Source organism: Furipterus horrens, unplaced genomic scaffold (genome assembly GCF_987537825.1).
Source record: "Furipterus horrens unplaced genomic scaffold, mFurHor1.1.pri manual_scaffold_3, whole genome shotgun sequence".
NCBI classification, from domain to species: domain Eukaryota; kingdom Metazoa; phylum Chordata; class Mammalia; order Chiroptera; family Furipteridae; genus Furipterus; species Furipterus horrens.
This window is the reverse complement of record NW_028327173.1, coordinates 63488235-63501865: the sequence shown is the minus strand read 5'-3', so window position 1 is coordinate 63501865 and position 13631 is coordinate 63488235.

Here is a 13631-nt window from a genome sequence, read left to right as displayed (position 1 = left end):
CAACTTTAGGGCGGTAAGGCTCTCATAGAAATAGCTAGTTTATTAACAATACTCTAAAGGCACTGGATGATCCAAGATACAGGACAGCCTGCTTTTTCTGCCTTGTTCACTCGGCAAGGTTAGTGTGCACACCATGTCCTGTGACTACAGTCACGGTGACCAGGAGCACTGTTTTGACCAGAGGTCCAATAGCTTTTCAAAGTTATTTCATCGTGAAAAACAGATGTTAAAATAGTGGAATTAAGTCGCGTGTGAGAATATTTTTACTCAATTTAAAAAGAGCAACTGCTTGCTTGCAGGACAGGTGAGATTTTCTAGTTTCCCTGTTGCATCTGCATTAAGATATTCTGTTTCCTTATTTTTCATCTGCCAAGACAGATTTATTCCTGGTTACGGTGTTCCATTCCAGCAAACCGTGCCCCAGTCCAGTGTACTGATTAGAAAACAGAATTTGCATATTCCCAAAAGTCCTTAGACTGATGTCCTACAAACCGCTCTCCATTCTAGTTCTTTGGATCCAATTCTGTCTTATAAATGATGTCCAAACTGAGGTGGAAATTGTTCATCCCAGCCAGGGGTGGGGTCAGACACTGTTAGTTCTTAGAACCTAAGTATAGTTATTAATTAATTACAATTAATTTACCCTGAATACCTTGAGATTTTTTTCTTCAGTGCTTCTCAGTCTAGAACTGACTTCTAGAATAATTTTTATTTTCTAATTTTTTTGTTAGTGAAGAGTGTCAATCAAATACAATTCTTGAAGAGTTGCCCAGGAGCGCTTGATATTTCCTTCATTCAGTTACTTTTTTTTTTTTTTCTTTTTTAAGGCTTTTGTAAAATATCAACTTAAATGTTTTAAGCCTTTTTTCTTTACCAATCGCTTTTACTGAGGCTCAGCTGCCTCCAATGATCTGGCTTGGTTGAAAACCCCCCTCTCCAGCAGAGATTTCATGACCACGGCAGAACAAATTTATTCAGGTCACTGTATTTTGTCTGGGGGGAATGGGAGGCGGCTAATCTCTCTAGTGGAGAAGGGCACAGAACTTCGGTCTCCCATGCCTTTGACTGAGGAGGGGATTTGGGAGATACAAAGTCAAGACTCATGAATCATGAATAAGCTTTCAGACACTTTTGTTACAGTTGACAGTTACTGATTACAGATATCAATATAGAGAACACAGTGACCAGTCTGTGTCAGGGTCTGCTGAACATCCTGATGCCATGCTGACATCAGGGGCAAGGCTTCATACGTTTTTAGCTACAGATTGCTTATAGTTAACTAAGAGATAGGAAAAGCAGAGCAAGCTCTAAAGCATAATATGCATGCTTTAAATCCAATTCCCATGGGAACCCACTGAGCGGCTTTCAGTCCTGTTTGCTGCACAGCCTTTCTATTTTCCGCTGAGACTTAGAGGCCTTCCCGGTGAGGGGACGGGGCAGCTCACGGCTTGGGCTACAATTCCCGAAGCCACAAGGAGCAGTCCCCCACATTTTGCCTTGAAAAGCACCTAATTAACAGGTTAATTTTGGTAGTTTCATTCTTTTTTAAGCACAGTATTAAATAATAATGAAACGTCTCTAAATCATTTTATCTCAGTGAAATCAACCCCCACCCCCCAAAACCCCACATTTGTCCTAGGTTTAGTGCCCTAAAGAAAAATAGAAATGTATCAACAACTAGTCACACAAGTCTTGGCATATATTAGTTCTAAGAAAAATTATTTTGATCTTAAAGAAACCATGTAAAACTTTAACTGGAATTTGAAAATTGTGTTTTAATCCTTTGCTTTTTAGGCACTATTGCTCATTTTTATCAAAGGCAAAGCTGAGGAAATGCTTTTTGAATGCTTTTAAGTTGATAAATAATTGTCCAAACTGAGAAGATTTCCACGGTGAAAGGGGAGCTATTCATAATAGGCCCATATCGTAGGTGAGAAATGGGATGAATGGCCACCCCCTGTATGGCTGAAGGCTTCCTCCAAGTAACCAGAACTCTTGACTTGAGCTTTGATTCTTGAACTCTAATCCCCCTAAACAATTCCCTTTAAATTTGTGCCTCAGATAAGGTTTCTAAAAGATGGAATGAAGGTGTTATCTATCCAAATGTTCAGTCAGTTCTCTAACACTTCGTTTAGAAACACACAAACTCGGAAAGTTGTTCCAATGCAATTGATCTATTAGGGAACAAAATCTGCATTTGCTTATGCATAATTCTGCCTGTGAGAAACAGTCGGTGAAAGCAGAAAGCTACACCCACCTTAACTGAACTGGATAGGGATACACAGAACATGTATTCACACATTTCAAATAGCTACCAGCTACCTCAGTTCACCACGTGTGTTTAAGCAATGCCCATCCTGATCTTCCCCTTTGATTTCAGACAACGCTTCCTCCTTCCACCACTTCACAATTAACACACAAGCTTACAACCTCCCAACACCCTCTTCCACAAGCCAACTTCCGGTCTTTTCAAGGTAAGTGCCGTGTGTCTTCTCTCCCCAGGTGCAGGACAATGCTTCATCATGTCTTTGTGGCGGCAGAGTTCTCTCCTGCAATGGTCACCGACTGCAAATAGAGAGGTAGCTCGGAAAGGGGGTTCTCTGAGAAACCCGCAGCAAAAGGGCTGCCCCTCAGTGATCCTGCGGGGTGGCTCAGGCTTCATGGCCAGTGTCGGTGTCAGAACTAGTCCTTAAACCTGTGGCCACAGGGCCAGGAGCCACAGCCTGCAAGAGTCACCCTGAACGCAATGGGGCCCTTGGGTGAGGAGTAAGCATATTATTCATCTTCCTCTGCTCCTGGGAACTTACTTATATTTCTCTTTCACAGAGATGACTCAATCCTAATGTAAAAACTCTCACTTCAGGTGAGTTACTGAAAAAAACAGGCAAAAATAAAAATCTTCAATAGGTTTCCAAAAGAACTCTCAGGGTCTATTTTTATTTCCAGGGCATTACATTTTCACCTTTCCTGTCCCCCAGCTGTGGTCTCTAGATGCTGCTGGTTCTCGTTTCCAAGTTTGGAGGACTTATCTCTTCCTGCCCACATGCACCCCAGCAGGAATTTGGGGAGGGTGCAAAGGAAAGGTGCCCTGGCCATCCAGTTTGACCCCTAAAAGGGATCAGCCTCCTCTTTTAGAATAATATAATCAAATTATGCTAACAGGAGCGGTGAGATTCTCTTATGTTTGAGTATTTATGAACAGCCAATGCGTACAAATAAGCATAAGGCAAATCATAAACCATGTGACTATGGAAAAATTGTTACTGGTAACTCAGCCAGGTAAAAATTAGATGACCATTCTCTCTGGGCTCAGGTATAAAAATCTGAGTCTTATGGATTGTTTCTGTGCCCTAATCCAGCTCAGGGCTTAGTTTCTAAAATGCACCAAGAAAACAGTCTGCAGACCAGAAAGGGTTTAGTGACAAACCAGTCAGTCAACATTTATAAAGGTTCAGGTCAGAGCATCTCTACAAATAGTGCCTGAGAGAATCATCCTACCAGTTCTGAGAAATATAGAATCTTCTTTTTAAAGACTTTATTTATTTATTTTCAGAGAAAGGGGAAGGCAGGGAGAAAGAGAGGGAGAGAAACATCGATGTGTGAGAGACACATTGCTCGATTGCCTCTCACACGCCCTCAACCTGAGACTGGCCCGCAACCCAGGCATGTACCTTGACCAGGAGTCGAACTGACAACCTCTTGGTTCCCAGTCCAGCACTAAATCCACTGAACCACACCAGCCAGGGTGAAATGTAAAATCTTAGTTTCAAGAGACTCATGTAGTGTAGAAGCACCCTATTAAGTTCTCTATTTTGAAATTCCAGTGTATAAAATTTTCAAACAGCTTCTAAATGCACGTTCAGCTCTGTTGTGGCATGTGAAAAGCATTATTAAAAAGATTCTAAATAAATAAAGAATAATGAGCTCATCCTCCTACTACTGAACATTTTAGAGCAGAGTCTGAGACATTCTATCACTTTCTCTATGTCTCCTGCTTGGGGATGAGACATAAAGGGAGCAAATAAAATGGACTCACTATAGTCAAGTTGCTAAATTACTACAATCCAGTAGGTTGAAGTATGAGGAAAAGATCCTATTCTTGTCTTAACTTGCCTGGTAAGTTGAACTTTTGAAATTTCCAGCACTATATCAAAGGCATGCACCAAACCTCCAGAAAACCCTTTGCTTAACTCCCGGAAGGACTGAGGAAAGAATGTTCACATATCCAGACCACCAGTCATCTAGAGGATGACCCCAGAACAATCCAGATGCTAAGAATGCAGGACTGATTCTTCTCAAGAATGTACCCTTTACTATAAGAATTTTAGCTCTTCTTTCTTCTTCAGAACTGTCAACCTAAGAAATGTCCAAATTTGTAGAGAATTTTCATAAGTTTATCTGAGCCAAACTGACAACAATTACCAGGAAGCAAAATTTCAATGGACTGAGAAAATGCTCTTGAGAATAGGAGTGTTACAGCTTATTTTATACATTAGAACTAAAGTAGGAGATATAAAGGGGGTTATATGAAATTCATTGGTGGTAGATTAAGGGGGTGAGGGAAAGCTGAGCTGGGAAATCTCTGAGATTGGATAAAGAGTAATACAAAGAGACACATACTTCTTTTACATTGGTGGGTATAGAATAGTTCTTAAGATTTACAGCACACAGAGATGGTAGGTGGGGAACAAGGTAACAATGAGGTGTTCTGTGGTCTCAGGCTCTGGTTGATGTTTTACCCTGAAAGGTCCAGAAAAAGAAGATGACTCTGATATTATAGCATGTTTTCTTAGATGCAAAAAGACAATAGACAGGCTCACTTCAGGTAAAGAGTGACCTTTGCCAAGAAAGCTACAGGCCTAGGACATGACTATCCTTCATGGCTCACTTTTTGGTTAGGAATTTTTATGTTTAGACCATCCTATGTGGTTGCTTTTGGTCTCTGAGTTTTGTAGGGCCCACTGGGCAGGCCTCGCCTGAGCTTGTCAGGTTTGGTATGTGGCCTTTTCTCATCCACAGATCTCTGTAAAACATATCTTAGTTTTTAATCTGTCTTCTGATAAACCTACTTGACAATTCCTCACTGCCAGGACAAAGTTCAAACTACTTGACCTATCGCATGTGCTTCAATTCACCTGGCTCCCAGCCACCCCAGGGCCCTCCTCTGACACTCTGCACAGGCAACCTGCAGGAGAGAGTACAGACTGTCCCCCAATTCCCATTCTCTCATTTCTGAATAAAATTTAATTGCATTTAATGACATTTTCTAGTCTTTCTTGCAGTTAGATGTGGCCAGGTGACAAACCATAGAATTGAACTATACAATATAGTAAAGAATAGAGAACTCTAATCTAGACCCATAGAATGTAAAGGGAAGTATCATCTAATAGTTTCCAAGAACTTTTGCAGGAGGGCGCTGGCACGCATCCTTTGCCCTTTCCTTTTGCTCCCTCTGCATCCTGCAGCCTGGAACACAGATGTGACTGATGGCTTTATTTGGACCATCAAGATCAGGGGCACAGCCAAGGGGAAGAGAGGCAGCAGCAGGAGGGTGTCATGCAGCAGAACTGCCTCAACCCTAACCATGTGCCTCTCGACTTTTCTGTGGGAAACGAACTTCTCACTCAGTTAGACCACTGTTATTCTGAGTCTCTGCTCCTTACTGCTGAGCCTAATCCTGATGGACACAGAATTTGGTACCAGACAGAGGGTGCTGCAGGTGACTCTCTACTTTTCCTCTTCTTTCTTTACTCTCAATAGGTACTCAAGAAGTCAGCCAACCTCGTGATCTTTGAATTCTTCACTCTTGCCATAAATGTTTATTACTATAAGCACTTGGCCTAACAACATTTTGCTCTCCACAGATACTTTTTTCCCAAGGTGACCACAAGCGATCATTTAAATGACTTGTCTGCCATTGCGTGCAGCAGATAGGCAGTCCTGGTGAATGTTTGCAAAGGGTATCTATCTGACAGAATCATATCCAGTACCACAGCTTCAAGGCATTTGGAAATGAGGCTTTATTTACAGTTCTGCAGGACAGACAGACACACAGGGAATGAACATGGAGTGAATGAGTCCTGAGTGTCCCCCCCCCCCCCACACACACACCTCAATACAACTCCTTTCTTTGCAGACTTGCCAAGATGTTTGTGCTTCCATTAAGTCTTTCTGCATTTCCTTCTGCCTTGAATCTTGTCTTTTCCCTCTCCCTCACTTCTCTGCCAGTGTGTTTATGCTTATCTTGCAAGACCCAAACACTGCCCCTGGCAGAGCAGGTGCATCCTGCCTGCTGGATCTAAGTAGCACTTTGACTCTTCTTCAGCAAGTGTCCTTAGGTGAATGATACTTACAGGTTTATGGATATCCTTTCTTTGCTGAAATACGAGCTCCTCGATGGCCAGATTATTAAGTGTCTGTCATTGTATTTGTGCCCACTTCTGCATCCTATTTGTGTTCTCAGTTTGGCACAGAGCAGGAGCTAAGGAAATGTTTGTTGAACAAGAGAATGTTGATAATGGCTCCAAACAAAACTACCTCCTATCTCAGACTGTAGGGTTAAGAGTATGGGCTCTGGAGTAGAACTGCTTGTGCGGGAATCTCAGCTCTCCCATGGACCAGCTGGGGGGCACCTCAGGCATATTATGTAACCCCTCTGTGCCTTAGTTGCCATCTCTGTTAAATGAGTTTAATAACACCTACAGGGTTGTTGGGAGGATTAGATGACCCAGTCCATGCAAAGCACTATCTCAGTACCCAGCAGACAGATAAAACTCAATAAACATGATCTATTATCATTTTATAATTGTTCATCCCTTGCATGCTCTCCATGGTCCATCCCTCTTTTTCTCTGCTCTCTCTGTACTTTGCTTTTCAATAACATTTTGATTCAACAAACATTTTCTGACCCCAGCACCGTGTCAGGACAGACACAGTTCCTACCCTGTGGAGCTCACTGGCTTTAGGGCAGGCACACACATTAACCATGAGCTACAAGGAAGCCTGGCACATGATCAATAGAATTTCTCAACAGTTTCTATGGAAGCCCAGGGAAGAGAGACAGTCATGGGGGCAGGGTGGTGAGGGCTGGCCAGGAAATCATTTACAGAGGGGTGAACCTTGAGACAGCCCTTCAGAGAGGAGTGGGAAGGAGAAGAGCCTTCTGGGCAGAGAGGGCAGCACCCGAGAGGCTGGGAGGTGTCCCATGCACACAGTGCGGCTTAGGGAGCCGCCCAAGAAACAAGACCAATGGTCCTCAAACTGGAGCACTCATTCTAATCCCGGCAAGCCTCGGTACAATGCAAATGCCGGGCTCCTTGCTCAGAGTTTCAGATGCATTAAATCTGGGGTGGGGCCCGAGATTTTGTGTTTTCAACAAGTTCCAGGCGGTGCTCCTGTTGCTGGTCCGGGAGGACTCTCTGAGAGCATTGGGAGGGGCCAGAGCACCGAGGGTGGGAGCCAGGAAAAATGTTAAGAACTAGAGCTGGGCTTCGCAAACTAGCCCAGGAGTTCAGATTACATCAACAACCGCAACGGCATCAAAAACTATAGTAGTGTTTCAGGTGAAGAGTGTACAATCAGATCTAGGTGGCAGAATGGACTTTAAGGGCACCCAACTTCAGAAAAGAAGACACGTGAGGGGTTGAATCAGGGGAGCTGTGAGAGATCTGTCACTAGCTGGGCAGAGTCTGGCCCCGCGCCCGGGCCCCAGTCCACCGGCCGGAGTCTCTCTCCCATGGCTGCCCCTTTCCCTGCATCACAAAAAATAAGTGCATCTCTCACGCCATCTCCTCTGGATATGCTCCTTCCAAGTCTGTCTTTCCTCCCCTGCCCCTCCCGTGGGGCGTAGTTTAAGCCAAACCTTTAAACACAGACAAGCTCCCAGAATCACACTATCCCTTGACTGCTATTATTAATCATTTTTGTTAACCAAACACTTCTCAATGGAATGGTCGTCACCTGCCCTGATCCCTCACACCCCGTGCCTACCCGTCAGTCCCGCTCTGCTCCTGCATAAACAATGAGAGAGCAACTCGTTTGTGTTACTCGCCTTAATCGCAACACCCGTATCACCACCAAAATGTCTTAAGGGAAGCCCCACGTGAAGAGCTCCAGTAAAAATAGTTAATAAATGTTGAAAACGTCACAACAGAATTGAATTTTTAAGCCTCTAAGCCTTTATTAACATTTCTATTTCAAAACAACTCACAGGAAATTAATGCAATGGAAATACAGTATTGTTAGTAACTTAGCCAATATAACCCAAAAATGTCTAAATGATGAAATTAAAATGAAATGGAGACTTAGGTAAACTATAATTTCATTGAGATGTATGTCTTATTCTCCCCTGGTCTGTCTCTCTGCTCCTTTCTTTTTTCTTATTTTTTAAGATTTATTTTTATTTTTATTTTTAGAGAGGGGAAAGGAGGGAGAGAAACACATATGTGCAAGAGACATATCTTGTGACTGGTTATCTCTTACATGCCCCTAACCAGGCACCTGGCCTGCAGCCCCAGCCTGAGCCCTGACTGGGAATGGAACCAGTGATTTTTTAGTTTGAAGGCCAGCTCTCAATCCGCTGAGCCACACCAGTCAGGGCTCTCTGCTCCTTTCAAAACAGGTTTATCCACCTTTTTATTAATTACTGCAACAAAGTATTCATGAATTGTCTGTCCTTCCATTTCTTTCTAAAATTTTTATAAGCTTGAGATAAAAATGGGGCTTGTTGGACACTGGGGGCATAAGCAAAGCCTATTCTTTTTTATTTTTTTAAGATTTATTTGTTTTTAGAGGGAGAGAAAGTAAGGGAGAAAGAGAGGGTGAAAAACACTGATATGAGAGAGAAACATCGATTGGTTGCCTCTTGTGCACGTTCTGACCAGGGATCGAACCTGCAACCTAGGCTTTTGTTCTGACCTGGAATCAACTGGCAACATTTTGCTTTGTGGGACAACACCCAACCAACTGCACCATAGCAGTCAGGATGCAAAGCCTACTTTTAAAGGCTGTTTATTCAAAGGGTGTAAAGAAACATGGAATGTCCATTGAATCCTACTCAAGCTCTTAGATGTATAACAGGGATTGTTTTATTTCCTGAATAGGCAGTTTTCCGAGTGTTGCTTATAGCTAGAGATCTCACACTTTTGAACTTTTCCCTTTCTTCTGGACCATTGATATTTCTGCTGTAAATCTTTGATGTCTATGGTCTTATTACAGATACAGTGAGGGAGTTGGAGTACCTCCAAAATAAATTTCTGACTTAGGCAGGGTGTCCTTTATAATGTCAATAAGTCAGAAGAGCTAAGTTATAGAAACCAGACAGAGAGGTCCATTTGTTATCACTGAATTTGCTTCTTTCCAATGTTTTTCTCCCACTTTCTTTATGCTGTGACTTTGCAAAAATCCAGTTTTCTCAATGGTTCATATTCTTCCATGGAAGCAAAATGAAGGAGAACACCAGCAATTCTTTCATTACTATCAGAATTTTCAAGGATTAAGGGTTTCTCTCTGTTTAAGGGAAGACATGTCCTCTTTTAAACAGAGTTCTGAGTCCATTTACTTTATTTGATTAAGGGTTACAGAAAGCCTATGATCTCATTTCCCCTTATTGCTTTCCACTGGGCCCCACCCCTCCAAAGAGCTCCCACTGGGGAGTTCCTGCCCAATGTGCAGGTGGAACTGAGGCTCTGCCGCATTCCTGAAGGCAGTCCTGAGAAGCGGTTGAGATGGAGCTGGGGGAGGGGCAGGAAAAGGAGAGGAGGAGGTGCTCTCTGTCCTCCTCAGACTCCAGTGATCACCCCAAATCAAAAGAGAAAATTGGCCACATCAAATATATGAGGCTCACCAATGAAATCCAAGTGTTTATCTTACTAGTTTAGTTGCTCTCCCAAGTACAAAATATTTCAGAGATAATTTAAAAACTGCCAGAATATTTTCTCTTTCACACTGGTTCCTGCCAACTCAATTTGAAATTGGCTTTCTTGGTTCTCTTTTTCTTTCTTTATAAATTTTTTGAAATATTTATGGGGGGGTGCGGAGAGAGAGAGAGGCATTGATTTGTTGTTCCAGTTATCACTGATGCACTCATTGGTTGATTCTTATATGTGCCCTGACCAGAGATTGAAACCACAATCTTGATGTATTGGAACGATGCTCTTAACCAACTGAGCTACCCGGCCAGGGCCTCAGTTCTCACTTTCTTATCTGGAAGGAACCCAGCCAATATCTGCCTCTTCTAGTTTATATCAGAAGGCTGGCTCAAAACGACAGTGGTGACCATTGGGTCATTGGTGATTATCCCAAAGGGCAATCCTACTGCTGCCCTGGGCATGGTGGTTTTCCTCAAAGCTTGTCATTTTTCTGGAACAAAGAGGTAGAGAATTGGGGAGAAATTATAGCAAGTGATGGTCTAACATGCCTTCAGGTGTGACATCATGGAAATATTCCCTGGCTCTTGAAATGTTATGTCAGAGTTTGGCCCATTACAGGGTATGACGCCAAGCAGATACTTGATAAATATGGTGGAAGTGCCACACACACCCTAGGCTTGGTTGGAAGTTGCTCTGTCCAGCAGAGGCTTCATGACCACGAAGGAACAAACTTTTACCCAGGACACTTTGTTATGTCTGGGGGAAGGAAGGTGACTGCCTCTCTAGTGGAGACCAGCCGCTAAACCTTCATCCCTCATGTCTTTTATTGAGGAGGATACATACGAGAGATACAAGGTTAAAATTCATAAACTGTCTATTGTATTTAGGTGTTTGACAGTAACAGTAACATACACTAATTCAGGAGTCACACTGACTGATTAGAGTCAAGGTCTATAAAACATTCGGACCAGGTGCAGGGTTCCATATACTTCCTGCTAAAGATAGCTTACACTACATTGCTGATAAGGAAAGCAGAGCAAGTTTTAAAGCACAATGAGCTTAACAAGTGCTCTTTGATCTAATTCCCATGGCAACCCTCTGAGTGGTTGACAGTTATGTTCTGCACACAGCCTTATGTTGAGACTTAGAGACAAGCACGGCCAGGATGCTGGCGGCCCATCATGCTCAGGCTGGGTCTACAATTCCTTAAACCATGAGGAGTGGTTGCCCACAGATAAATATTTATAAGATGAATGAATAAACAAAGTGCTAGAATGAATAAACAAATACTTCACAAATACTAGGAAATTTTGTTATATATATTTTTAGATGCTTTGATTTGAAAATGTCTTAGCCATTTCACACAATCTTGTTTCCACATTTAGTGTCCCCAGTTGATGATTGGATGATTACTGGCCCAAAGATCTCTTCATATAATCAACAAAGCTGACTGCTCTAATGGTATCCCAACTCCTGGTCTCTGTTAAATTTGAGTTCACCAGTGGGAAGATCGGAAACAATTTTGCCCCTAAAAATATTTAGAACATGATCATATTCTGAGGACTGTCCATATGCTGCATATGACCCTGAACTGCAAGTCACATGGATGTGAACACTGCCTTGAACTTTCTGACATTTCTCTCCACCACCAGGTGGAAATGATCAGATGACAAAGAGACTGTTCTTCTTGTCTGCAGTCATCATTTCTGGAGTTTGCCCACCAGATATGCCACTCACAAAAACTGAAAGTACAGTGGATGTTTCTAAGCAACATCAAGGACATCAACCCTGGCCAAGAGAAGGTTATGGAGACTAGTAAGACTGTGCATACGAGTGGCCTCCCAGTCTGCACTCAGCTCCCCTGCACCTTCCCCGGGTCAGCACCACAGGGGGCATGGCAGCTGGGCCCGTTCTCCTGAAGCAGTGCCATGCTGATGTGATGAGAGGTTTTCACATTGTGTCCTACACAGCCTGAGATGATCTGCTCAGGAGCCCTGGTGGCCAGTGCAGGGAGATGATGTGCAAGTCCTCCTTCCTGGTTGTAGGCCATAAAACCCCTCTCCTCCTCACCAGAAAGATATAGCAGTGAGGTTGGCTGGGTTCCATGAGGTGCACACACTTTAACCAGAACACAGTACACACACAACTCAGAACTGGGAAAGTTATCCTCAAACAAGGTGATGAGGCCTGCACAGGCAGGGAGGGCTCCTTCTCTCCATGGAAGGGACTGTTTCAAGCTGAAGTCACATTCTTAAGCAAATACAGTAATGAATGTAAAGGGAAAAAGCAACTGCAGTAACAGCTGTGCAGTCAAGAGGGCAAAAGCAACCTCAGCAGTGTTATGCAGAGTCAAACAGCAAAAGCAGCCTCGGGGGCAATGGTAACTAGGAGAAGTTGGGGATTCACTGGCATCTTTGCAAAAGCAAAGGACTAGAGTTGGTAATAATCATGCCACCAAATTCAAAGCATTGGGCTTCAGAAATATATTTGGAATATTCCGGATGGAATCTAAATCTATGATTATTCACTGGATGTTTTGATGAGATAATATATATTTAAATGTTTTGTAAACAGCAACATGGCAATTAAAAATTATTTATACACTTGTTATTAATGACATGATGATCACAAATATGTTGTTAGTAATTAAAAGTTTTAATCCATATTAAAGAAATGTTTGGTCACTGGGCTATATTATTAATTTGATATGAGGCCTGAGAGTGTTGCTGATGCTTCAGGTTGGATACCACAGTTTGCCAACCACTGCTCTACAGGCTCTGAGCCTCTTGGGGGAGCTAAGACGGACACACATAATAAAACAATTAGAGGTCAGGTCAGTCTCCGAAATTGTGCAGGAGATGAAAAGGAAGCAAAGATTATTGGAAGTAGGGTGCGAATAGGAGGCTGAATGGAGAGGGTGCCTTGTAAGCAAAGGCCCACAGGCAAGACAGATGGTGACCACCTGGCTGGACAGAAGGGCAGACATGGAGAAAAGATTGGCTAATGCAGAGTAGGCTAGATCATGGAGAGATTTGGTAGTCAGGCAGAAGAATATGGACTTGATGCCGGAGTTCCTGCTTCTCTGGAGCAGGAAATGACAAGTGGGTGCAGGATATCTGAAAGGTTAGTCAGGTGGATTTAAGGAGGAAGAGACAAGAGTGCAGGCTGCAGGTGGAAAGTGGGGAGGCAGTAGGATGTGGCCACAAGACCTTGCTACAGTCTGATGGGGAGATAGCCAGGAGTTGAATGCTGGCTTCGCTACTTATGAGGAATGGGCTGCTAGGGCAAGTCAACCCATGTGCCTCAATTATGTTATCTATGATATCCTGGGGAAGTGAACCCATGTGCCTTAGCCTTATTACCTGTAAAATGGAGCTGAGAATCATCTAAGATCTATGACTTAAGAGCAAGGATTTGAGTTAGCATGGTAGCAGCTAATAAAGAGGAAATGTTCCAAAATGAAAGAAAAAAGCTCCTCTCAAAGTTGTGAGCCTGAAAGAATAAAAGAATGGTAGTAGCAAGGATTACAAGGGGGACTTCAAGATGAGGAAGATAACCTGGCTTCCTACGAGAAACAATAGTTCAAACTAAGCTTGAATCAAATCTAAGAAAAGCAGAAGCATATGCATTTATTTGTGTTTCTAGTTCAAGTATTGTCTTCCCCTGAGAGAGCTAAAATGAGATCTTTATTTTGATAATATTTTAGTCCTGGGAAAATAATTTACACTGTTTAAAATTTTATTGGTGTTTAGGGGGTTTAAT